At 48.1% G+C, this 27,855-nt stretch overlaps 1 long non-coding RNA gene across 1 annotated transcript; it reads right to left on the bottom strand.

Moving 5' to 3' along the window:
* Nucleotides 1–1,889: 1,889 nt before the first annotated feature.
* Nucleotides 1,890–18,142, bottom strand: LOC138921566 (uncharacterized). Its single transcript, XR_011434226.1, has 2 exons — nt 17,457–18,142; nt 1,890–2,151 (listed from the first exon to the last, which is right to left on the bottom strand). It is a non-coding gene; the product is annotated as an uncharacterized lncRNA (long non-coding RNA).
* Nucleotides 18,143–27,855: the final 9,713 nt, after the last annotated feature.

Below are 27,855 nucleotides of genomic sequence, written 5' to 3'. Positions count from 1 at the left end.
ACCACAGTGTGCTGTCAGGGAAATGAATTGGAAACCAGGCGACGGTTGCTTGAGGCCTGGTTTACCACCCATTGGCTGTGTCCTTCAGTATGGTCAGTTTCGTCTCTCTGGGCCTCAGTTTCCCCATCTGGAAGTAGAAGCTTCAATTGGCTAGCCTCTAAGGCCTCTCTCATCTATGACATTCTCTGAGTTCTTGGTAAAAAGGTCTTAACCCTTTCATCCACCTCATGGCGTATTCTTTTGATGACTAGTTTACAACAAGCAGTATGATAAGGATCGGGAGTGCCACTGTCCCTTGGGGGCAGAAAATAGGACTTAGAAAAGGGAGTTGAGACCCCTTCGACTACACCACAAAGCAGGAAGAGAGCCAGGATTAGGCTTGAGGCCTGGCAGCTGTGTTTTGGAGACTGGCTTGGATGCTGGGTTACATTGGGTCTCAGAGCTGGTGTGTCTCATGTCATCTGGTTAATGCACTTAGGCTGGAACTCACAGGAGATGAGGTTTTATAAGGTGGTCCTGAGTAGCCTCAGAAATAGCTATGGAAAAAGATGACTTTTCATCCTGACGTAAGTCTGATTGGAATGTGCAGGGAGCAGATCATGCCTGCCGTCTCTGCCCTCCATCTATTGCCACTCTTTCCCATGACGGTAACGGCCTTCAGGAAAGGTCTATCTTCCCAGCCATCTCACAGTGGAGACATTTGTGTCATTTTAAACTTGAAGAAATCAAACTCAGAGTGGTAAGGTAATGTCACATGATCAGGAAGTTCAAAGCCGAGAAATAAACCCAAATTTATCTGATTCTAAAACACAACATTTTCCACCATATTATGCAGTCCTCTTCCATTTGCTGCTGGGATCTTCTTCCAGAGCTGAGGCCAAGGGAAGGGAGGACCTTACGCAGAACACACTTCACACCTCAGGCCCGGAGCTGTTAGGAACACTGTGAGCAGGGCTGTCTTGACACGGCAGCCTCACATCCACCTTGGATAGAACTTGGGTTGCGTCCACTTCATCTCAAATTCTATCCCTCAAGAAAATTGAGATATTATATAATTCCAGTGAATATGGATACAATAATGGCTGCAGAATCTTGGAGCTCCTGCCTGAAGCCTGCTAATAAGTCACTTCAGTCCCTCCTCCCAAACCGAAAGCAGTCAGAGGATCACTACACACTGGGCGTGTGCACAAGGAAACACAGGACCTGGGCCCGGTGCAGGGGCCTCAGCTGACAGCCACACAAAAATCCACAAAACATGCAAATGTGAGCTTCACGGTGCTAACTCACTGTACGAGAATGAGGAAAGAAAGACCCTTACGGACTAGCGGGGAACGAGAAGGTTTCATGGAACAAACAGAGTTTGAGCTGAACCATGAAGGAAAAAGTGGTCCAGAGAAGGAGGAAGGGCCCTCTTAGCAGTGGGCACAGCACGAGCAAAAGCTTTGAGGAAGGAGAGACCAGGTTTGTGGAGAGGACAGTGAGAAGGTGAACCTGCATGGGGCCGGGGGCCTGGTGGAGGAGAATGCAAATGGCCCCAGTGGGCAGGAGAGCCCGAGTCAGCAAAAGGGAGACATCTGGCACCCAGGTCCCATCCACTCATCCATCTCACTTTCTACAAGACTGAAGCCCCGCCCGGCTACCCACACAAACCAACACACAGACATACACATGTGTGTGCGCACGCATGCTCACACACACACACACTGTCACACACACACCCTGTTTTGTGTTTGTTCCTGTCAGAAACCAGCCTGAGATTGTTGTGGATTCCAGAGGAGGGTGGGGAAGGCCAAGATAGGAGATTGGTGAGGTTCTAATTACATATCTTTGAGGTGGAAATTTAGCGAAACCAAACTTGGAACAACATAAAAGTGCGTGAAACAGACTTATCCGTTCATTATGCAAAGGAATTGCTTATTTATGGAGTTTGGATTACAGTAGAGAGCTCCTAAAGCAGAAGGACGGTGCTTGACGGAGTCCCATTAGCAGAAGCGCACTCTGTGGGGAAGAGCACACCTGTGGGATGCAGCCTCAGTGTGCGCAGGCCCATCCCCGCCAGCGCGGAGGGAACGCGGGCCAGAGGAGCTCGCTCAGAGGACAATCCGTGACAATTCTGAGATCTTAGGGAAGATGTCCACTGTAGAGCCATTCCTATGAGAAAAAATAATACGATATTATAAATATTGTCATATTGGGGGCAAAAGACTTAAAAAAAGGAGATGATGCTTAGTCACTGCCCGACGCTCTAACAGAGTCATCTATTTGTGATTCGAGGACTTCCCTGGGACCGGGATCCCCCAATTAAAAAAAAAATCTTGAGTCTAACTCACTTTAGATTTTCTACATTTTATTATCTACTCTCCTTTTTCTTTAAATTAAAATTGCTTCGGGGAATGATTAAGTCACTAAGAGAGCATTTCTCAAGTATGTTCTTGTGAAGTACTGGTTTACAAGAAAAAAATTGGTGGTTAAATACATTTGGAGAATTTCAAATTAAATTCACACCCCATACCACCCGCCTTGGACTGTATAGTGAGCATTCACATTAATGTGTTAACGGTTCTGAGAAGTCTTACAATAAAGAAATTTAAACTTGTTTAACTTTAACTTGGTGTTTCTAAAATTTAAGTAATCAAGAAATCTGGGGGTTTGTTTTTGTTTTCATTTACAAAACATCTAGTACTGTCCCGAGGAATGGATGTTCTATAAAACAAGCTTTGGGAAATAATGACCTTTTGGGTTGTTTTTTCAGTTTCTGTCTTTGGACGTAAATTTGAAAATTGTTCATGATTTTTCAAGACCAATTGCTTGATGCTTTTGTTTTCGTGCAGCCTGGTAAAGTTCGACCCTAATCTTCTTACATGGAGTTGCATTTTTTACTCATAAAGAGATTTGGTTACCTGGTTTCTGGGTGGAACCCAGGGACTCTTGAACCACAGGTTCTCTAGGACTTAAAAAGTCATGTTCTGGTCCCCAGAGAGGGCAGTGAAGTCAGAGTGCTCTGGTCAGGGGTACTAGGCCATGTCTGGGTACCAAAAGGAAGACGTCTCAGAGTGTCCCTGTGTGTGTAGGTTAAAAAACAATGGTGCAACTGGAAACAACCCAAAAGGCCATCCACAGGTGAATGGAGAAGCTATGGTATATCCATACAGTGGAATGCCACCCATCAATCAAGTGGAATAAACTATAATGCAGACCACAACATGAATGAATCTCAACATCGTTACACTCAGGAAAAGAAGAGTACATGTTGTATGATTCTTTCATATAAACCTCTAGGAAATACAGACCAATCTATAGCAACAGAAAGCAGATCAGGAGTAGCCTGGGGGTGGGAGTAGAGGGAGGGAAGGGGCACCAGGAAATCTTTGGGGGTGAGTGATGGAAATATTTGGTATCTTAATTGTGGTAATAGTTTTAAGGCTATACACATATGTCAAAACTCGTTAAATTGTATACTTACATATGTGTGGTTTATTGCATATAAGCAATATCTCGAGTTGCAAAAATAAATTAAAATAAATAAATAAATAATTGCCGACAAAAATAATCCATAACCAATCTATAAATGAAAATTTGGGTGAGTTTATTCTGAGCTGAAATCTGAGGACCATGGCCCGGGGCCTTTCTTCCCGAAGGAAGAAAGGGCACCAAAGAAGTGAAGTATACAGAGTGGTTATATACCCCCACACGGGATGTTTCACATATGATTCAAATGTCCCTCTCACAATAGTCACAAGATTGCCCTGTGGGCACAGCACTTGATGGACACAGCAGGTAGTGGGTCTGCTATCTCAGAGAGCATAGCAGGAGGCAAGCCTATTGTCTCAAGCTGGGTGGTCACAGGTGAGCGCAGCAATCAGTTTCTAACCTAAGGAAAGATGCTTAATCCTTAAGGGAATGCCAACGTTGCGAGCGGGAGGGAAGTTGCACCTTTATCTCAAGGGCCTTTGTTCTTGCCATAGGGAATGTCTAAAGCAGATATACAATGCATGCTCAACAGCCACGGTCAGGCCCTTTTGGAAAGACAAGGTCAGGCCGAATTAGGTTTACACCAAATGGCTTCCTCATATATTCCAATGTATCCTATTACTTGCCATTTCAATTTATCATAATTTAAAAATTTTCTCCAGAAAAAGAAAAAGAAGAACATTCTGTGCCTGGCTTGCTCTGATTAATGCTTCCAGTCATCAATGATTTTTAGATAATCAAAGGTGGTAAGCAAGAGAGTGAGCAGGTCAGGACCTTGACTGACTCCGTTTGTAGACACTGCCTTCTAGAGCCCTTTATAGCCACCCAGGCAGAGGCAACTCTTCGTCTTTCATTATTTTCTCATCAGTGGGAGAGGCCTTGAAAGAGTTTCATCTGCTTCCTAGAAATTTCAAGGACTCAGAAGAAAGGTTTGTCCATTGTCTTTTCTTTGACAACAAAGCTTCGCCAGAGCTGGTGTGGTTGAGGGGACTGAACTGAGTTGAACCTCTCTGGTCAAAGCTTGGCTCACTTTCAATGGCTGTGTGTCCTTGGTATAGTCACTTCCTCTATGTCCCTGGAGAATCAGACACTTCAGAGATGTAGCAGATACAAAGGAGTAAAAAGACAGCTCACCCTGGGGAAACTAAGGCAGGAAAAGAGTATCTTCATTCCTAAAATGAAAAGGTGGAAAGCTTCTTCTTATTCTGGCATTTTATGATTCTTTGAATTTTTCTCTGCAAGCAAGAATATGCTATGAGCACTCTAAATGGGTGGATAAAAGTTTGAGGAAGAGGAAAGAGGCGGATGGGGGTAAAACGGGGAACTGGCCAGATTGAGCGCTAACAGCCCAGTCTCCATGTCAGGCAGACTGTAGCTTCACCCTGGATGGATCTTTGACAAGCCATGTGACCTCCAGCCAATCCACAGCTCTGAGACTCCTCAGCAAACTAGAGTAATTAGTAACTACCACACAGTTGTTCTTAAAAGTAAATGAAAAAGTATTTGTAAAAATCCCCAGCACAAGGCCCAGCATATAATAGGGGCAAAATGTCAATTCCTTCTCCACCTTCCAGAGACAAATAACCTGTTAAATATTTGGCTGAGAGGAGGCCTGAAATTCACAGGTAAATACAGGTCCAACGTATCCCACACCCTCGGAGCTGAGTCAACGGCAAGACCTCCCCAAAACGTGAGGCTCCTGGATTTCTATCTTTGCTTAACTGGTCCACTGAAGGCATCTTTCCTGGGGACGCACTGTCTCTGGGAGTGACCGCACAATGTAGCAGGGCTTTTCTCCCCAGCCCTGGGGCTCCTTCCTTGCATCCACTCTTCCAGGCTCTGCAGGGCTTCTTCCCCCATTTTGACCTCCGCTGCCCCACCCCTACTCCATCTTCAACCTTGCTTCCTTTCCTTCCTTCTCCTCTTTGTTTTTTAAGGGGCAGCCCAGGTCTGAGGCACCTCCAGAGATCAGGATGGTGAAAACAGGTGGATGAAGTCAAATGAGGGAACAGGATTTTGTATGTCCCAATAAGTTAAGTCTACCAGAGCTGGAAGACTCCTCAGGGTGTGTATTCATTTCCTGTGGCTATCGTCACAAAGTACCAAAAACCGGGTGGGTTAAAATAGCAGGAAGTTATGCTCTCACAGTTCTGGAGGCCAGAAAATTGAACTCAAGTTGTCAGCAAGGCCTTGTTCTCTCTGACAACTCAAGGGAGCATCGTCCCTCACTTCCTCCATCTTCTGGTGGTCTCCAGCAATCTTTGGCATTCCTTGGCTGTATACACATCACTCCGATCTCTGCCTCCACCATCACGTGGCATTCTCCCTGCATGTCTTACTATCCCTGAGTGTCTATGTCCTTTCTTCTTCTTACAAGGACACCCGTCATATTGGATTAAGGCTTATCTTAATATCTACAAAAACCCTATTTCCAAATAAGGTCGCATTCTGAGATCTGGTGGACATTAATTTTGGGGGGACACAATTCAACCCAATATAGGGTCCTCAATGTTCCACCACCAGAAGAGAATAAATCCTAGAATTTAAAGTGACTTGGTTGGGGCCGGCCCAGTGACATAGTGGTAAAGTTCACGCACTCCACTTCAGCAGCCCAAGGCTCATGGGTTGGGATCCTCGGCTCAGATCTACACACTGCTCATCAAGCCAAGCTGTGGCAGCATCCCACATACAAAATAGAGGAAGATTGGCACAGATGTTAGCTCAGGGCTAATCTTCCTTACCAAAAAATATTTTAAAATAAAGTGACTTGGTCTAGATAAAATGGATTGGCAGAGCTAAGCCTGGAGTTCAGGCCTGTTGCTCCCACACCCAGGTGACTTGTAAGGCACCAGTGTGTCTTTAACAGGCACTGACTTGGCTCCAGGCTAAGGGGAAGGAAGAGAGATGACTTTGGTTTTGGAGGCTCCCTGTGCTGGACCAGGCTTATGATAGGAACAGCCACAGTGCTCTGGAGGCGCGATCCCCAATCTCTACAATAGCGAACGTCCTAGGAAAGCTCACTAAGGGCCAGCCACTATTCTTAGCCCTCAAATGTGTATTAACTTATTTAATTCTCCCAACAAGCCAGGGTCTGTCTGAATCCAAAGCCCATGCCCTTCCTCCAGCACCAAGCAGCCTTAAGTGAGAACTTAGAGCGAAAATAGAGCTTCAGATGATACTTCTGCATACCCACCAAAGACCTATCACGTAATTTAAAGCTCAGCTGGAATTTGAAAATGTCCACCCTGGCTGGGAATGGGGTAACCACACAGGACAGTTGTCTACCCAAAGGCCAGCTGCCAGCCAATGAGCCGGGAATCTCCCAGAGCCCAGGCTTCAGATGGCTTACAGACTGAGACAAGCAACAGTCCGTTAAGCACTTTCCAGCTGATGGCTGTGGTTTCTGGCCAGGATAGCTGACAGATGTGCATGGGGGCCTCTGCCCATCAGGGTGCAGATGTGGGACAAATCTCTCTGGCACAATGCTGCTCTGAGACAAGGAGGGGCAGAGAGAAAGAAAGCAGCTCAGGCCATGCCTGCAAACAGCTCAGGGTTAAAGGATTACTGGTTGGACCCCAGCACCACTGATTCATACTCACTACATGCTGGGGGACTGCGGGCAGTAATTAACAGTTATCCAAAGGCATCAACCAAAGCCGAGGAAGGGGCCCAGTGGGATGCACTGACTGTCAGTCTGGGAGTGCAGACAGAGGGGAAAGTCATCTCTTCCTGGGCACTGGGAGACAGAAAATGCTTGAAGATGCCATAGGGTATAAAAAAGGAACTGGAACTTCCTTTGCTTCTGCCACACCCTTTGTAATGATAGTTCTTATTTGAGAAGAGGCATATGTGAAAGCTTCGGGCTCTGGAGAGGATATATTTTGATGTCACACCCTGGGTTGCTGGACCAGGTTTTTAGAGGAATCTGAATATCCTGCTACTGGTGTCTGCTTGGTGCACAAAGAGAATAGAAGCGCTCCCTTCATCTATAAGGATACTAAGGAAGCAGCAAAGAGCACCCACCCGTAGCCTCAAGACCTGCAGTCCCATGACAGCCCCACCGCCATCTTGCTATGGCAAGATAAACCCTTTACCCTCGCTGAGTCTGAGATCCCCATTTCTCGGGTAAGGATGATCACACACATTCTGTCCTTCTCCATGGGCTATTGTGAGACTCAAATAGAACAATATACACAGAAACATTTTGAAAAGCACAGTTTTAGTAGTGAGGGCAGAAAGTACTAATGACTAAGAGCCAAGAGGAGCAGCTCAGCCACCAACCAACCAGCTATGGGAAACTGGGAAAGTCGTAAAACTCTAATCGTGCATGACAGCCTTGGGTCATGGAGGTTTTTACAAATCTAACCAAAGCGATGGACCGAAGGCCCCAGAAAAACGCCCAAGGAAGAGACAATGTTTTCACATGACCTCAGAAGCTTCCTGGCTTTTCTAGGCCCATCTGTGGGCCTCTAGCAAGTCCCCAGACCCCCAGGTTGAAAGCACCGGCCCCAGGAGCAGGCACACAGCAGCCGCAGCCCAGATCTCAGTTACTGTGCCTTGAGAAGGAACGTCTCGATGTCACGGGGGGACCATTCCCAGCAGACTGAAAGTGAGGAAGTAGAGTATTTCATATATTTATCAGGAGCATCATGGAAGTTAACCTGCACACGGCCTAAGTGTTTTCAGGCCATGTTTGAGGGCGACCTCAGTACTCTGCTGCCCCGGTCCAGGCTGTGGCTCATTATTCTCCAGTTCGTCCTCCCGTGCGGCCCTGTCTACTTCACATCTTTCAGAGACTCCTCAGACTCTCCTGGCACTGAGGGCCACCCCTGCTGTTCTCAGCACGGGCACGGGTTGGTTTCCTTTTTCCAGGTTTGCTGTCATTTCAGTGGGATTTGGGAGGCGGGGGAGGCAAACATGTGAACTCAGGCTGGAGCCAGAAGCTCCTTATTTCTTTTAAGTTCTGTAAATCCCCCCTGGCTCCACCCTGGAAGCCCAGACCGGAGGCACCGCCTTGGTTTGCTTTTGCAGTGTCACGTAAGGCCCTTCATATAACTGCCCATCTGCAGCCCCTGAGTGCCGGTGTCCGCGTGAGACACCCCCTCAGCTGTCGCGAGCCAGGGCGGGAGCAGGAGCACGGCAGCAGCAGCCAGGTCTTGGCCCAAACACCATGAGCGGGAACATCTCAGCATCACGGAGGACTGTCCCCAGCAGCGCACGCAACCCCTGTGGCTGAGAAGCCTGGTGCAGGCACCTGGGAGACTGCCATCTCTGCTGTTCGGGCAGACGCGAGCCCTCATTTTATGCCCAGGTATGTGGGCTAGCACCTGAGCGACAGCACAGCACAGAGGGCAAGAAAGCAGACTTCAGAGGAACTTACTAGCTGTGTTGAACAAATTTCCTAATCTTTCTGTGCCTCAGCATCATTAGTTGTAAAACAGGGACACTGATAGTATTTACTTCATATCGTTGCTATGAAAATTCAGTAGGTTAATACATATGCAGTGTTTAAAACAGTGTCTAGTAAGCACTCAGTAAACACAAGTCATTTGAGGATGGGGAGAAAGGGGTGTTAATGACTGAATGTCTATGTCCCCCTACAATTCACGTGTTGAACCCTAACCCCAGTGCGAAGGATAGAGGGAAGTTTGGAGACGGGGCCTTTGGGAGATAATTCTTTTCAGATGAGGCCAAGAGGGTGGCACCCCCATGATGGAATTAGTGTCCCTGTGAGGAAGAGAGACCAGAGATCACTCTGTCTCCACCATGTGAGGACACAGGGAGAAGGCAGCCATCTACAAGCCAGGAAGAGAGCCCTCACTGGGAACAGAAGCTGTGAGTGTCTTGACCTTGGACTTTCCAGCCTCCAGAACTGTGAGAAACGAAAGCCTGTGGTTGAAGCCCCCCAGCCTGTGGTATGTGTTACAGCAGCCCGAGCTGACTGACACAGGGGTCCACTAGTCAGGTTCTCCAGAGACGCACAATGAAAAGGAAATGTAGGTGTGTAGATATTAAGGAATCGGCTCACGTGGTCACGGGGGCTGGCAAGTCTGAAATCTGTGGGGCCAGCTGGCAGGCTGCACACAGAGGAAGAGCTGATGTTGCAGCCCAAGTCTGAAAGCAGTCTGGAGGCAGGATTCCCTCTTCCTTCAGGGAACCTCGGTCTGCTTTCTCGTAATGCCTTTGACTGATCAGATGAGACCTACCCACACTATGTGCAAAATCCACTGATTTAAATGTCAATCTCATCTAAAACTACCTTCACATCGACACCTAGACTGGTGTTTCACCAATTATCTAGGTACAGTGGCCTCACCAGGTTGACACATATTGACACACGGAATGAACCATCGCAGGGTGACTGAAGGTGAGCAGTGTACAGGTTCACACATGCACGTCAGGAGCACTTCCTCAGTAGCACACTCGACACACCGTATCCTTAAAATGCCACCAAGGCCAAGGCTGTCTCTGGAGCCAGGGCTCCCATGTCTAGATCTGCTGAGGGTGAGAGAGGGTGTGCAGGCCACCTCATCAGCACACCTGGAGCAGTAGCTCTCATGGAAGCCAATGGCAAACAGCTGCCTCGGGGGCAAGTGCAGACTTGGGGCCCTGTGCCATGGACAGGGTCCAGGAGGCTGCCCCCAGGCCTCCTCTGTCCTCACAGTTATACTTTCAACCTGCTGCTCTGCCTACATCATCTGCTCTGGGCTGCATGGCCACCTGGGGAGAACGCCGGGTGGGAATTATAATGCCCGTTTCACAGAGGCACCAAAACAGAGGCTACACAACTGGCAAGGACAGAGTCTGGACTAGAATCAGCTTCTCTGGCCCCTACTTCAGGGCACTTTTCCATTACATCAAAATGTCCTCCAAGCCCACAAACAGGGTCAGCCTGTGATGTCGGGGTGTGTGTGTGTCGGGGTGGGGGGGCAACCAAAGGAATTAAGAGGGAGCAGAGAGGGTCCATGTTATTATCTCAAGCAAGTCAATCCACCCAGCTGAGACTCAGTTTCTTCCTGTGCAAAATGACACAACTAGGCCATAAGTTCCTAAGGATGAAAACTGTATCTTTTCCTCCACATATATCCCCTTCCCAGCCTAGCATGTAGGAATCATTCAGCAAGTGCTTGTTGAACTGAATGGGGAGTAGGTGATGCCATTAGTTTGCTGCCATAGCAAAGTACCATAGACTGGGTGCCTTAAACAAAAGACATTTTTTTTCTCACAATTACGGAGGCTGGAAGTGCAAGATCAAGGTGCAGGCAGGGTTGGTTTCTCCTGAGGCCTCTATCCTTGCCTTGTGGATGGCCATCTTTTCCCTGTGTCTTCCCTGGTCTTCCCTACGTGTGTGCTTGTGTCCTAATTTCCTCTTCTTATAAGAATACCAGTCCTTTGGATTAGGGCCCACTTTACTACCTTGATTTTAACCTAATTACTTAGTTAAGTTCCTATCACCAAATGCAGTCACACTGTGAGGTACTGTTGGGGGTTTGGTCTTCAATATATAAATTGGGGGGTGTGGGGGGCCGTAAATCAACTCAAATCAGGCATCTGGTCTCTAGAGTTGTTCCAGCTCTGACATGTGATTTCTCTCATGGCGAATCAGGAACTTTCCCTAGGCCTTCCTCCCTCTGATGAATAGTTCCTGGTAAAAATGGGCATGTTAACCTCAATAAGAGAACAGAGAACCCAATTAAAAAATGGGCCAAAGACCTTGACAGACACCTCTCCAAGAAGACATACAGATGAGCAATAAGCACATGAAAAGATATCCACATCATACATCATCAAGGAAATGCAAATTAAAACAATGAGATACCACTACATGCCCATTAGAATGGCCCAAATCTGGAAACCTGACAACACCAAGTGCTGACAAGGATGTAGAGTGATGAAACTCTCATTCATTGTTAGTGGGAATACAAAATGGTGCAGCCACTTTGGAAGGCAGTTTGGTGGTTTCTTACAAAACTAAACGTACTCTTACCATACGATCCAGCAGTTGTGCTCCTTGGTATTTACCCAAAGGAGCTGAAAACTTACGTCCACACAAAAACCTGCACATGGATGTTTATGGCAGCTTTATTCATAATTGTCAACACTTGAAAGCAACCAAGATGTCCTTCAGTAGGTGAACAGATCAATAAATTGAAAATGGAATATTATTCAGCAATAAAAAGCAATGAATGATCAAGCCATGAAAAGACATGGAAGAAACTTAAAGGCGCATTAAAGTGAAAGAAGCCAGTCTGAGAAGGCTACACACTGTACGACATTCTGGAAAAGGCAAAACTATCAAGACAGTAAAAAGATCAGTGGTTGCCAGGAGCTGGGGGGGAGGGTAGGATGAATATGCAGACACAGAGGATTTTTAAGACAGTGAAAAAACTCCGTATGATACTATGATGATGGATACAAGCCATTAGACATATGTCTAAACCCACAGAATGGACAACACCAAGAGTGAACCCTAAGGTAAACCACAGACTCTGGGTGATGTTGCCGTGTCAATAACGGCTCATCAATTCTAACAAACATCCCACTCTCATGGGGGATGTTGATAGTGTGGGAAGCTGTGCATATGTGGGGGCAGGATGTATGTGGAAACTCTTTGTACCTTCCTCTTAATTTTGCTCTGAATCTAAAGCTGCTCTAAAAAAATAGTCTTTAATAATAATTTTAAGAAGACATGCTATTGTTTATATAATTAGCCTGGAAATGGGTAAAATCAAGGAGAAAAAGATTAGCACATGGTCCAATGATGCTTTGTCTCCAACAAGAAACTGCCTGGAGTCGACCAGCCAAACGAAGCATTCAGGCTTTGAAAATAATAAGGGAGAAAATGATCAGCGTAATCTGTTACTATTTCTAAGAGAACACCACCATTTAAAGTATTTAAGTACTTTAAAATCATCTAAAACAATATATCTGTAAGCTTATCATTTGTCAAATACAAATTTTACAAAATGAGCATGTCAGGGCCCTGTAGGCATGTATTGGTGTCTGTCCCTGGCCACGGTTGCACCAGGGCCTGGATGCCTCAACTAGGTGGTTCATCCACGCAGTGGACACTCCTCAGGGATAAGAGTGTGAACTCTCGAGCCATGCAAGTGCCTGGATGAATCTCTGTTTTGGACCACTAACGAGCACGGCAAGGACTGGGGACTGTCCATTTGATGCAGACAAGATTGTGCTGGAGATGCAAAGCTTCTTAGTAGTCAAACGGATATTGTTTGCTTTTTTATTTTAAATAGGAAATTGTTTTCTAAAACTAAAATACTGGAATTGTCAAAGTAATATACTGAGAGAAGCTGACAAAAAAGTACTTACTGTACGATTCCGTTAATGTACAGTCTAGAAAATGCCAACAAATGTAGCCTAAGGGAAAGAGATGAGTGGTTGTCTGGGCAGGTGGGTGCAGAGGGAGACCAGAAGGTGATTACAACGGACAGGAGGAAGCTTTTGGAGGTAGTGGACATGGTCACTGTCTTGGCTGTCCGGTGGTTTCACAGGTGTGTTCATTCGTCAGAGCTTCTCAAGGAGTACACTGTAAACACGGGTGGTTATCTGTATGTCAATTACTCCTCAATAAAGCTGGTAAAAAGGCGCAGCTGGAGGAAGGCACCCCCTTTATCAGAGCACAGTGTCTTACGACTTGAGGCCTGTAGAGGAGCACAAGGAGGATGAGAGACAATTTGCTTATTGTTTCCCTAGAGATTCCAGGCCCCCAGAAAGCAGGGGTGAGGGGGAGGTGGTGTAAACTAGAGGAGTGGATGAGGGTCCTACCCCCAGACTCCGGGCCCTACCCCACCCCTCACAGTGGTACCTGCCCCTCCAAGGCTGACTAAAGACCAAATGACCCAGGCCGAAGGCCCTGGATGCTAGACTCAGGTATCCTAATTGAGGAAAACTCGTGAGAATGCAATTTAAAACTGGGTAAAACTGGATTGTCTGTCTGTGTAGTCCATCAAGATTTCTCCCAATGAAGCCTGCCTGAGAGGCTCCCCTGCGTGCAGGGCAGCATCCCCCCACAGCCCTGCCTGGGAGACTGGCATGTGTCCTCTGGGCCTCCCCTCTAGCCTCCACTGTCACTTCCTCTGCAGTATTGTCAACCAGCTGCTCCAGGCACTGAAGGGAGGGCAGGAGCGCGACTGCTCAGTCAGCCTCAGTCAGCACGTCTAGTTCAGGTGGAGGCTCCAGCCTTGGCCAGGGCAAGCTCCAGTCCACACTTCCTCTGGTCCCCAGGGCCCTGCGGGGAGGGGAAGGGGCGCCTCTGCTGGGCACACCGCTCACCTTCCCACCCTTGGTCACATCCTTCAGCGTGCCTAATATCTACCTACTCTTGATTACTTCCGTCTGTTATTCCAGATTGTTATCTAGCTTTAACACACAGGATTTGGGGAAGATCTTTGTTTTCACAATATCCACTATCATCTGGAAATTAGGAACTGTTGCTGTCAAATACACGTCTGCATGTGTCTGCATGATGTTACCTGATACTTTAAAGAGGGGCGGGAGAGATGGGTAACGGGCTGAGGGAGGGCCTCTTCTGAGACTGTGAACACCACACCTGTGTCTAGCAAGCTCCCCAGCGCCAGGTGTGCGGCCTGGGGGTGAGCAGGGGGGGATGGCTGCTAAGCAAACTTTCCCTCAGGCCTCACCCAGCCCCAATCTCTTCCTGGTTGTGATGACACAGGACTGTTTATTTTTTTAATATGAGAGGGAGAAGCTGACGGGTGTAGATGCTGGCATCGTACAGCCTGGGTTTGAGTCCTGGTTCTGCTCCTTAATAGCCATCAACCTCCTAGCTGCTCTGGACCTCACCTTTCTCATCTGTAAAATGGTGCCATTAATAGTACCTCTCATAAAACTGTTTTAAAGAATGCGCAGGATAATCTGCATTCTGCTACGTTGGCTGATTTATCTAGCCCACCTTTTTTAAATTTACAGAGAGAGGTCACTCACCCCAGGCTGCAGGGCTGATGGGGCATGGGGATTGAACCCAAATTCAAGACTCCTCATTCAAAGACTTCCTTCTCTGCAGAGCAATTGCTCTAGGAAAATGCAAATAAGTGTTCCTGGGGGTGGTGGGGGGTCTAACTCCAAGTTATCAGCACCTTAATGTTAGCAATGTGAATTGGTTTAACACCTTTTTTTTAATTGAACTCAGTCTGGTTAGAAAGGAGGACAGAAAGGGGTGGGGGCAGACCCTCCGCCTGTGATTTGGGCAGCCCTCACACTAGAGGTTGCGTCTCCTGCTGTCACGGGACAAAGCTGAGACTCAGGTCCTAGGATCAGACCGCAGTGAAGGTGCTGCTCCCACTACCTGACTGGGAACCCAAACGCTTCCTCACAGAAGGAGACTGGGAAGAGCTCACCATCCACACGGGACTCTGAGGTGGGCCTGGGTGACCGTGTGGGCAGGAGAAGGGGGAAGAGACCACCTCACAGGCCCCACAGCTGCCAGGCAGGACCAGGCACAGATGCCGGGTCCATCATTCTCTCAACACCACTCTGCGCCAACCCCCAAGGCCTCAGGGAGGCGACACTCTGATGACCCCTTCCCGCTGCAGCCTCACAGGCTCCTGATGGGGGAGGCGCCTTTCACTCAGGCCTTGAGCCCCCAGGAACAGCACCGTCTACCAAATGAGCCAGACACGGAGCTGGAAAACCCTCGGACAACTGTTCGGTTCCCTCCTTCAAGGAGGGGAGCGAGGGCTAACCGACGGGCCCCTCCCTTCCCTGCTTCTTGGAGAGAAAATAAACATTCTCCATGGTTTTTCTTCTTAACTAAACCCTCCAAGTTTAGACGCACTTCTCTGAGTTCCTTTTCCAGGGAGCAGTGGACTAGAGAGAACACAAGAAGGAGATGCTCTGTCAGAGAGGATGCCATCTTCTCATTACTCAACTCACGTTTTCAAGGACTTACTACGGCTTTAAAATGCTATTTCATTGGATCTTCATGCCCTCTGTGAAGGCTGAAGGTTATCGCATGTGTTTGTGCATTACTCAAGGTCAATAAGAGCGGCAGGACTGGGATTTGAAGCCAGCCCCGGACGACCCCGGGGCCAGACTCTTCCCGAAACGCGGCTGCACATGTCGTGTCTTCTCATGGTCCCCCGGCTGCCTCCTTCCTCACCCCTGGTCCAGGCCGGGGTCCTGAGCCCTCTCTCCTCAGATGCCTGTCTTATCTCCATGAAGAAACCAGACCCTGCGATCATGTGCCCTCTTCTAGAGTTACCAGGTCATCCAGCATCCCCAACAATTAGTCTCTCTCCTTTAAGAAAATTCATCACACTGAAAAGCCACCACAACGAATTCTGTGACGCTTTTAAAGTGATCTCTATTTTTATAATCACAACAGCATCTATGCACCCGTGAAAAGACAGTTTCACAGGGAAGCGTTATTTATTCAGACTGACTAAAATACTCCCTGTGCCTGTAAATTAGACAATCCCTTGAAATCATTCACCTTGAAGTCCCCAGGGGTTTGGACCGGCTGAGGACACTGCTTTCCATCCCATGATCTCTCCCCTCGGAACCTGCAGAGCAAGCTGGTGCTGCCCTGGTCTAGTACTGGTCTGGTAGCGATCTCGTCTGGTGCCGGTCTGGTGGTGATCTGGTCTGGTGGTGATCCGGTCTGTGGTGATCTGGTCTGGTGCTGGTCTGGTAGTGATCTGGTCTGGTGGTGATCTGGTCTGGTGCTGGTCTGGCGCTGCTCTTGTACTTGGAAGTTACCTTTTGTCTTCCTTTTTTTTTTCCTGGTTTATTATGAGCTAGAACTCCACCCCCAGCATGGTCAGTGCTGTCCAACCCTCTCCTGGCCATCACATTCAGGGCCTTGGGCCCAAACTGACCATCTCTTCTTTTTGTAACAATAACTAAATGACAGTAGAAACAACATTTCGTAGTACCTGACAGTTTACACAGCACATTTACCTACACTAACTCATTTAATCCTCAAATTGACCCCAGGAGGGTATTAGCACTTCCATTTTCCTTGAAAAACTGAGTCTCAGAGAGATTTAAGCCACTTGCTTAAGATAGCTCAGCTCGTGAGTGGGAAAGCAAGATCCAAAACCTTAGGTGTGATTCATTGTCCCCCCATCCACCCTCCCAACCTTTCTGTCACCTCCCTCACAGCCACGCAGAGGGGAGTTCCCTGGCCGCTCAGAACAGGTGTCCTGGTCTGGTTGCACAGGTGGAATGTCCACATGCCTAGCTTCACTGCCCACCGGCCTCACTCTCAAGCCCATTTGGGCCCTCTGGCCAGCTGAGCCCGGGAGGATTCTCCTGAACACTGCTACGAAGTGCTCTCTCGAAGCCTTGGGCCAGAACACATGCAGTCTAGGGAAACGCTTCCTTCACTCTTTCTGGGGACTGTCTTCCCCTCCAGGACACTCCTGCCAAATGGCCTTCTCCCCTACAGCTCAAACCCCACCTGTGGTGTCCAGGGGTCCAGCATCCCAGGCCAGCCTGCCTCCAAGGACTCTTCCCCACCCCACCCCACCCCTACAAAGATCACAGCAGCAGAGCGGGCGCCATGCTGTGGCCTCCCACTTGAGTGCCCTCCAAGCCCCAGGTTAATGCCAGACAGCTGCCTAATCAAGAGGTGTTTGTCCCCCCACCCGGTATGATGGAAGCTGGGACAGAGTTTGCACCTTGAGGCCTAAAGGCTGCGGCCATCTGGTCTTTCTCCCTCCCCCTTCTACCCTAAACAGTTCCTGGCAGGAGTTTCAGGCAAGCGACAGCCAGCTGGGCGGAGGCCTCTGGAGACCCCTCCCCTAGACTCACCCGAGTGAGAAGCTGCCCCCAATCAAAGGCTGACGCGGGCCATCTGTGCCTGAGCCCCTGAAATCGGGCAGGCAGCGCCCTGTGCCTCCAGGGCCCTCCAAGCTGTGAGGAAATTCTGCCAAGCCCTGCTCCTCCCCCAAAGCCCCCAACACCAAACACAACCATCCATTCTCCTGCCTTCCCCCATCTACCTGAACCGGAGAGCAAGTGCCAAGCCAGTCCAATTCCTGCAGCGCCCCCGGGGAAAGGCAGCTGCATTAGGCCAGGAGAGAAGCTTGGGCCCCTGATCCTACAGCTCCTGGTAGTACCCAGACAACTCAAGCTCTGATGCAGGTGAGATGAAAAGGAAGGGCAAGGAACAGAAAGCAGGAAAAGCCCCCAGTCTCCTCCTTGGAGAAAAGGGTGTCAGCTAATAGTCAGAAGATGCAGCGCAGAGGAGGAGCCTGCAGTTTCCCAGCATGACTTCACCTTCCGTCAAACTCCAGAGAAAAAATAGATCCCATGGCTCCTTCAGTCCCAGCCTTTTATTTTGAAGATGAGAAAACTGAAGCTCAGAAAGCGGGATGACAAGTCGCAGCTAGCCCAAGGCAGATTCAGACAAGAAGCCAGTGCTCTCTCCCTCATCTTCCATTGTCGCTGACTGTCCAGCTCCCTCAGCAGTTGTGTAGCCCGTACTCCCCTGCCTCGGGGTCCCTGCATATAAACACTCTGGTCCCTAGGAAAGAAGGGCCCAGAGGAGGACAAGAGACGCGTGTGGGAGACAGTCCTGGCGATGGCTTTTCAAGGGCTCCTGGAGAGGGAGCCCCTCTACAGGCCCTGCCTCCCTCCAGCAACGAGCGCAGCCCGAGTCCGCTGGGCTCAAACCTCAGTTCTGACCTCAATAGCTCTGCAGCCCTGGCGCGTAGCTTCACCCTCTGCTCTCCTGACTCCACGTGTGACATGTGTACAGAAAAGCCAGCTGCCGCGTCATTGTAAAGAGCACGAGATCGCTACTTTTAAAACACTGCCCTGACAGCTGTTGGTTGGCCTGTCCTTCATACTGTGCTTCTTACCCGAGGGGTGTTAAGAGTGCTCTAGCCTGGAGACCCAGACTTCTGCTCTACCCCGAACTAAGAAAGACTGCAGGTGGATGGAAACGATGCATCTTCCTTTGGACTGGAGCCACTCTCAGGAGGTAAAGTTGCCTCCCCTGGTTCTCTTCACAGATAAATATGTTAGGCTCTGTCTTACCTTGGTGCCACCCTCTCCCTGAGATGATCACCCTCCCACCTATTCCAGGTACTCATCCCTGATGCCCACCTCTGTGGTGAAGACCACCCAGAATACTCCAAGCCTCATCAATATTCTCCTTCTCCAAGCTCTCACTGTGATTTAGCGTCTCATTTTCTTTCATCTTATCTTTTAACAAGACTGTAAGTTCCTAGAGGGCAGAAATCATATCTCGTTTATCTTTGAATTTCCCTCACAGTGGTCTAGAGCAAAGCCAAGTAAGTGCATTAATGGAAGGGTCTCTGTTTGCATAAGACCACTCTCCTGCACCCTCCCTCACCCCAGCGCTTCTACAATGGTTCTTCAATACATGGACAAAATGAAACTACGGCTCCAAGGAAATGGGTGCAAACAAGAACTTATCCACTTGCTTGAAGATCTGAGGCTTCCTATGCTCATTCATTTATTTCTTCATTCATTAAGGAGAGGAGAGTACCTATGTCTGCCAACCATAATACATAATTCAGCCATAACTCATAATTCATTCTGGCCAGAGATGGGCAAAAACTTGGGTGACTCCATCGGACCTTGAGGTAGAGCCGGCAAATGCTATGAAGTCATTCATATCAATAATAAGTGCTAGATGTTTTTCATGCGTTAATGATTCTAAGAGCTTTACCTGTATTTGCACATATAAACCTTAAAACTGTCTTTTGAAGTAGGGCCTATCATTATCCCACTTTGTAGATAGTGAAACTGAGGCATAGAGATGTTGAGCCACTCGCCCCCACTAGAAAGGTACGAGTCAGATGGAAGCCAGGCCGTTTGGCTCAGAGCACGTGCGCCTCAGCATTCCACTGTACTCGGGCAGAGTCGCAGGGTGCCCGAAGGTGGAGGGACACAGGACAAGGCATGAGGGGATCGAGAGACCACAGAGCCCTGGGGAGGTGGAGCAATTGCAGAGGGGCAGCACACAGGGCAGAGCAGCCTCTCTGGCCCCGGGGAGCCCTCTCCTCACGAGGACATCCTGAGCCCTCCTGTGAGCCGCCACTTGGCACTCACCTGATAGAGGGCTTCTGAGAGGCAGCCTGGCCTTCCCGTCTGCCTGAGGGTTAGCCAGGCCCCAGCACAGGAGTCCTTGATTGCTCCCAAACCCATCCTCCATATTACTATGCAATTCTGTCCTGCTCTGATCTTGTGAAATCCTCAAAGATCCCCTACTTCACATCACTGGGTGGCGGCCACAGTCTGTGTCCTCTGTCCTGAGGGTGTGTGGCAGCCATGCAGGGAGAAGTCCAATGAGGACATGAGGGACAATCAGAAGATGCTAGAAAAGAGTAGACCCTCGTAGCCTTAGTTGCTGAGAAAACTGGGCTTGCAGGCAAGGGGTCCACCACCGGGTAGGGAGCCAAGACCCTGGTGGGTAGCCTTAAAGAGGGGAAGGAGAGAAGCTCGGAGCTGTGTCTGAAGCAGTTTTTGGTGCAGTCATGGCCATGCACTAATAGGGAGAGAGGACCGCTGCTAGTAGTGATGGCTGAGCCAGTGGTGAGGCCTGGGGTGGCCTGGACACAGGAACTGCAGGGCCCGGGGCAAACCTACACGCAAGTGGAGATGGCTGACATTGCCCAGATGGATGCTCAGAGTGATAATTCCTGGGGTCCCTTCGCCAGTTGTTGGTCCTATAGTCACTCGAGGAAATTCAGCACCTATTTCATGTTGTCAGAGTGAGGATAGACCAAGAGAGAGCATTAGCCTGAGCTAGCGCCCCCAGTGGTCTGAGATTAGCTGACAGGGCAAAAGGGGGGCTTTCCTGAGGAAGACCAGTGGAAATGCGAGGAGGAGCTGGTCACGAAATCTCTCCACACCATCATTCCCTGATGAAGTGTGACAGCTCCAGGTGCAGCTCACCAATGGCAAGCAGCCTGAGGCAGGGGTGGAGGGGAGAGGGCGGGGTGGATGGGGTGGGTCGGCTGATAATGTTCCCTTATTCCTGTCCCCCATCAGGATCTACCCCCACTGCTTCTCTGGCCTTCTCCCTACCCCTCTCCTCTGGTCTATTGGCTTCAGCCACACCAGCCTCCTTGTTATTCCTCGAACACATCAAACATGCTCTTGCCTCAGGGCCTTTGCACTTGCTGTTCCCTCTGCCTAGAATAGTCTTCCCCCAGATATCCAAATAACTGCTCTCTTCCTTCTGGTTTCTGCTCAATGTCACCTTTTTAGAGAGGTGGCCTGACCTCCACATATCCGAGGCACCCCCCTCACAGCTGCACTCTCGTCCACCCTCAGCATGGCTTCATTTTCTCCGATGCTCGCTGCCACCTGACACACATATGCCTAGGTATGTATTAGCATGTCTGTGATCTATTTGATCTTGACAGAACACAAGTTCTGTGAGACCAGAAATGCTTGTCTATTGCTGTACCTCTGTGCCTGGAACAGTGCCTGACACATTGTAGGCACTCAAAATACTTACGGGGTCAAGCTGAATTCTCCTCCCTTATCTCTGGATGATTTCCTTCTGAGCTGAGCCTAGGGATCTCCTTTTTGGTGGTTGACGTTCTTTGTTTTCTGAACTCATTAGTAAAAAGTGGGAAGTGCTCTTTTCCACATCACAGAATGATCAAGGCCCTGAAAACGGGGCTCACCTCCACCCTGCCGCCCTGTGTGAGCCCTCCCTCCGCCCCCACATGCTTTCCCAACTCATGTTCGCCTCTGGGCCCCCCAGCTGCTTCCACGGGCCCCATCAAATGTGACTCCCTTCTGCTTATCTAAATCCTACTCAAACTGCCATACTCCCCTCTATCCTGAGCTTCTTTCCCTCTGTTCACCAATTTCTCCATTCTCTGAGTCCGTATGTCTCTTCCACACTGTTTAGCACTAGAATTTAAAATGTGCTGGTCTCATCTCCCTAACCAGACTCTGCTTCTCTGGGGACAGACAACACGCCTTCCACGTTTTCTGCCTCCCCCTGGGACGAACACCACGCAGGGAGAACACGCGTCTGTGTTGACCAATTTGTTAAGAAGTAAATAAAATTATCGGGAAGGTAGAGGAGCATTTCTCTTCCTTGCAGATATGCCTCCTGCTGCCTCCATGTTGGTATCTCTTAGATCACTGAGTGAGACAATGAGAAGCGAGGGAAAGGGAAAGTCTAAGGCAGAGAGTTGTGCCCCTTTGGTCATTCGCCCAGGAAGCATTAATCAAGGGCTGGGCACTGCCCAGCCGGTGGGAAGACAAATTCCAGAATCACAGAACACTGAGTTGGACGGAACCTCAGAGAGCATCTGGTCCAAACGCTGGTATCAATTACGGTGCTGCTTAGTTGCAAGCGACAGAAACTGACACAGGCTGAATTGGGCAGGAGGGGGATGGAACCAAGGAGAGGATCTGGGAGCGTTGGATACCCGGCCCGGAACTCTGCTTCCAGGAGCAAAGCCCAACGGCTCGGTCTGGCAGAAGAACTGGGCCTCTATCACAGAGCCTGGACTTCCCAGCTTGCGCTGTGGCTGCTGCTGCCCGGGGACACACCACCCCTAGGAGACCCTCCACTGTCCTTGACTCGTTTTGATTCAGACTCTGGCCAGCGCACCACCAAACTTAACCACTAGGCCATGGGGCTGGCCCCTTCATATTTCTATTTTTTATTCCTAGAAGCTTCATTTGTTTCTTTTTTAACATATTTCTTTCTTTTACTCACATGTTCCTTTGAATTCTTGAGCATATTTATGTTAGTGGTTTTAAAAGTCCTAGTCAGTTAATTCCATCATTTCTGTGTCCATTTCTATTGGCTGATTTTCCTCCTGATTATAGGTCATGTATTTCTGCTTCTTCACATGTCTAGTAATTTCTGACTGGATGCTAGAAATCAGGTTTTATATTTTGTGTGCTGGATTTTTTTTTTAAGGTATTGAGAGTATTAGACTTCATTCTGGCAGCCAGATAAGTTTCTTGTGGATCTGCGTGAGCCTCCGAAGGCTTGTTTCCAGGCTTTATTACAGTGGGTGAGAGAAGGCCTTACCCTCCACTAGCTCAGCCCCACTAGGAAGGCAGGACACTTCTGGAGCTCCCACCATCAGCCCTGAGCACTCAGTGAGGACTCTCAACTCCATTTGGTCAGAACCCAAACAGGTTCCAGACTGTGCTCAGTTCAGCGTTTCCCTGAATTTTCCTTTGACTGGCCTGGTAGAGTTTCACCCTATGCATGTGTAGTTTGATATTGAGCAATAGATCTAAGGGGACAACTATGTGGATTTCTAGATCTCTTTTTCCACACAGCTCCCTCATCTCCAGCACACAATTCCAGAAATTTAGGCTACTTTAGCCCCCTCCACCTCCAAACTCTGTTCTCTGTTTGCTCCACTCAGAAAGTCTGCTGTGTTCTGTTTGGGATTACCTCCCTGTGTTGACATCCAGAAAGTGCCTCCAGGCAGAAAGCTGGAGCAATTTTAAGAGCTTACTTTCTGTTTTTCGTTTCTCTTGGAACCACAGTCCTAGTACCTGTTGTTCCGTGTACAAAAGCTACTGCCTCATATTTTTTCCAGTTTTCTAGTTGTTTACAGCAGGAAGACAAGTATGGTTCCAGTAATTCCAACATGGACCAATGTGGAAGTCTTATATCTGTTTTTTAAACTAAGCCACAAGACCTTCCTAGGTTTGAGAGTTCCAGAACAGGCACCCAAAGAGCCAGGATGGCTCCGCCAACAGGGTAAATGTGAAAGAGCTTCAAGAAGGTGAAATTCAAGGGAGAAAATTCAGGGCTGCTTTTATCGTCAACCTTTTTCACCTGGAGAGCTTTTCACGGCTAAAACTTTAGAATTCTTTGTACAATATTTGGTTTTCATAATTCTGAGAAGCACTGGATTCCAAATGCCCAAAGACGAATAGAGGAAGTGAATTGAGGCCTCACTAGGTAGAAGTGAGTTCAAAAACTATATTTAAGTATAATGTTTATATGTTATATTTAAACATAATACTTATATATTATATTTAAACATAATATTTATATTTAAATATAAATTTTAAAAATTTTACATTTATATTTATAATAAAATGAATTCTAAAGTTACATTTTCCCTTGCTTAACATAAGTCTTTCTGACTGACTCCTTACCTCAAGCTAACACAAACTGCCTGTTGGAAGCAAGTCCCTTCAATTCTCTTCCTTAAGGATCTCATAGAATGAAGGCGATACGATCAATCTTCATTATTGACATAGCAAAGAGATTGCCACTGTGTGTGGTCCCCTTGGTCCAGTGAGACCAAGCTACACCCCCAGAGCCCGTGTTACTGCGGTCTCAGGTTCTGCCCACCACCTTGCTCCTGGACTATTGCCACCAGTCACCCCATTCCAGTTCGACCTCCTCATGCTGCTTGAAGATATTTCCTATAATTCAGCTTTAATCACAGCAGTCCCTGGTTGGAGAATCTTTGTAATTCCTCGTTGCTAAAAAGTCCTCTGTAATTTGGCTGCAATCTTTCCTTCCAATGTTTTGCCCCGTGGTTTCCCTTCACTGCATTCTAGCCAAGACATTAATTTCTGGTTCCTGTGCGTGAACCATAATTTCACAGCTTTCTTCTTTTTCTCTCAGCTCATGCTTTCTTTCCTGTCTCTGGAATACTTTCCTTTTCCCAAATATTTGAAGATAAAAATGTTACTTATCTTTAAAAGCCCCATTCTAAAACAATCCCATTCCCGATAACTTTAATATTCTTAGTACCGAATCCCTCCACTGCTCTCCCTCGTCTCTCGTGGGACTTAATCGAAATCTCGTTTATCACCTGCATCACTGTCTACCTTATAGTATAACCTCCTCAGTAAACCCCTCAAGTGTAGAGTCTGTATATCATCCTTTCTGTGCTTCTTCAAGCTTCTAATGGGCTGAACTGCACACAAGGGCTCTCAATGAGCGTTTCTTGAGAGAATAAATGATTGAGTGGGTGCCTGGATGTTTTCCTTGTTGTTCCTGCCAGTTAATTTTAGATGTATTAATTTGAACCGTATGAAATCACTGTAGGTTCAAAAATAGTCAAATGTCAGCAACTTAAAATGGTTCAATCTTATATGTTTTCTTCCCCATTTTGATGTGAACTACCCTTTAGCAGACTATATTACATTATTAAAATTGTAGGATATCTAAATTAATCAGGGACAAAGGATTTTCACTAATTAAATAAAAATGTCAGAAATAATTGTTTGTGAGAGCAGAACCGAGTATGAAACAGACATATATCTGTAAAAGAGCTTGTACCTGCAAAAGAATTGACGTCCACTCAAATCAAGCCAACTGAAGTCTGAAAAGGGAGGTCTTGATGGGGTACTGGAGAACTCGCAGTCAAGGTGGCCTTGTGGGGGGAGCCGGGGCCGCTCAGCAGCCTCCGCAGCAGGCGCTCTTGGGTTTTCCTCTAGAGCTCTGACTCCTAGTCTATTTTGGTTTGAATTCTAACCTCCCGATGGGTCGCATCTGAATGACTTGCCTGGGCAAGGGTTCTGCCGATGCTTCAGTGAAAGCAAGACGGTTGCTTGAAGGCTGGCCTTGTGGACCAGTAGATGGAAAGGGGAAATGGGCAGATGCACGATTTTTGAAATAAAAAGCACATGAATTCAAAGAAATTTGTATATGCCATTACTGGGGAACTGTTTACTCTGCTTTGCCTTCAGGAGAAAGTTTGAGAAGATTCAAGCTAGGTCATCTCTACGGTGTCTTCAAACTCAACATTTTCTCAGACGGTAAATTTCCATATGTAGCCAAAATCTTCTTTTTCCTCCTCCAACATAGCTCGTGGTTTTCAAAGTTGGTCTGTAGGGGGCTAGTCTGCTGTTTGGGGTGTCTGAGGTGGTGAGAGACAAGAGAAGTTGAATTCCTGGCACAAGTGGATAGTGGGACATAAGAGACCTCTCAGCTCTGTTTATACTCCATTTAATTAATGTTTGTTCAGCATCTACTCTGCAACAAAATCTAGCACTTATCAATACAAAAATCATAATATCCAGCATTGCTAGATACTGTGAGAAATACAAAGAATTTAAGGAATGGTCCCTGTCGTTGAAACAGTTATGATCTGATTGGGAAACCCAGGTAAACACACAGGTGTTGTTCATGCCCACGCAAGCTTAGTGGCTAAGGGCACAAATGTGTGTCCTCAGATGCAACTGCCAACATACGTGTCATTTCAGTGTAAAATATTACTTAGACATGGACCAAAAGAATCATTTGTTGCATGAGATTATTTGTTACAGAAAATTGGCCAGATCAACAGAGCTCTCCATTTCGGAGCCATTGGCCAAAATTTGGAAATAGTGTTCTTCAAAGCTCACCTTGAAAAGTGATTTAATTCTATTCTTTTATGTCTGTCTCACCCCCAATGCCGATAAACAGTGAGCAGGTCTAAGGTTTGAGCTGCCTCACCGTCCCCGTCCCACCAAGCAGAGAGCAGCCAGCATTCCGTATTCTTTGCACACAGCCTTTGAAGGGGAAAGAAGGCACAGACAGGAGGGGAAGCAGCAAGATGAGCTGAAAACAGTTATGAACTGGGAACCAGAAAATCTCGGTCCTGGTCGTACCTCTGACCCTAACTTATTGCAGTGCTTTGAGCAAGTCACTTAAACCTCTCTACACCCTAGTTGTGGGACATCTGTAAACTAGGAGGGGTAGAAAAAGGTTTAAATTCACCAACATTTATTATGCGCCGCTGAGGAGATGCCCTTAAATGCTTCCAATAAATGCCTGTGGACAAAACTGGAAACCTAACTTCAAATCACAGACCCCGAGACTGTCTAATAACAGATGATTGAAGGTGAAACATCCACTCCCCTTTTCCAAACCCGGGCCACTTATCTGACTAGACAGACCACGTGCCTCCCCACTTCGATGCAGTAAAACGCTTTGAAAATAAGCTGAAGGAGAAGATCATCTGGGGGACCTGATCGTGACTCCCACTGAACTTGAACTGGTCCAAATCATCCCTCACTAAGGCATTAATTATGAGGATTTAACGTGGTCCTGCCCACAGAAGCTCACAGACTGGTCTGGCCTATTGAGCATTCCACCTGGAAGTTGATTGTTGAGAGCTGTGGGTTTGAGAGGGCACTACCCAGGGACAAGCGTCCTCCTCCTCTGCCTCTGTTTACGCTCTTAGTTCCAGAGCCTCGACTGATGACAAAGAAGGGTCAGCTCTGACTCACGATGGTTCTGTGAGCATCTTGACCCTGGTGAGCTGCAGGGCCTGAGATGTTTACTTCGTTTCCCTTTCATTCCACACTCAGCTGGGCTCTCACAGAAGGAAAGTAGCCCACACTGACTACTCAGCCCAAAAATATTTACTGAGTGCTGCCCAAGTGCTCTGCATAACGAGGAAACAGGAAGACACAGCTGAAGCCCAGGGCTTCAGAGCTGCTCCGGGACTCATGAGAACCGCATGACCCGACCTCCTCAAACAGAGTCCCCAGCCCTGGGTGTGGGAGCGAGTGAGGTTGGGGAGAGGCCTTGGATGGGAGATGGCGGGAAAATGCCTACAAGGAAGAAGCCTGGGCACGCTGACACACTTAAACAAGTCTCCAGCCAAGACTGACTCTTCTCCACATGGGAATGATTCAGAGTTACAGACAAGTGTCCTGAGGCAGATCAGGCAGCTGCACCGCCCTTTCTGCTCTCCTCCAGCCCCGACCCCAGGAACAAACCTAGCACCCCAGATTGGGAGGGCTGGAGTCACTGTTCTGCATGTTTGTGGAGGGGGGCCAGCTGCCTCTCTCCTATCAGAGCACTCAGGAGCTGAGCAATGCAGAAAGGGAAGGGAGATGCTGTGAGTCCAGCCCCCGGGAACAGCACAGACAAGAGGCCATGGCGTTGAGCACCAAGGGCGCCTCTGCCCTGCGCTGTCTCGGGTGAGATTTTGGTCCAGTCCAAGGAGGAAATAATAACAGCTGTTACCAATGTGGGACCACTTTCCAGGGCCAGACACTATGCTAAATGCTTTCTTTGCATTATCTCATTTAATCTTCACACTGGCACCACTCCCCTGCCCTTCCCAATTATAGCCCGGGGAGCTATAATTATCTCTACCTACTAATGAGGAAAAGAAAGGCTCAGAGGAGTTCAGCAACTTGGCTGAGTTTACCCAGATTACAAGAGGAGGAGGGCAGATGCTGATGCGAGTTTGTCTGACTTCAAATTCTGTGTTCCTCTGTACGTGATACTGCTTGCCAGAAAAGAAGTTGGAAACCCCAGGAAGAGTGTGGAGGTGGGGAGAGGGCAATGACAGAAGCAGGCAGGATAGAGGAGAAGGGCTGACAATCCTGGTTCAACAAGGTAAGAGCCTCAGATCTGGAATAGGAAAGAGCAGGTTTCCGGGAGGTGGCATTTGTGCTGGTGCTCAGCCCAAA

The sequence above is a fragment of the Equus caballus genome, chromosome 2 (genome assembly GCF_041296265.1).
Source record: "Equus caballus isolate H_3958 breed thoroughbred chromosome 2, TB-T2T, whole genome shotgun sequence".
Taxonomy (NCBI): domain Eukaryota; kingdom Metazoa; phylum Chordata; class Mammalia; order Perissodactyla; family Equidae; genus Equus; species Equus caballus.
The sequence above is the reverse complement of the archived record's forward strand: the minus strand, read 5'-3'. Positions and strand labels throughout refer to the sequence as shown.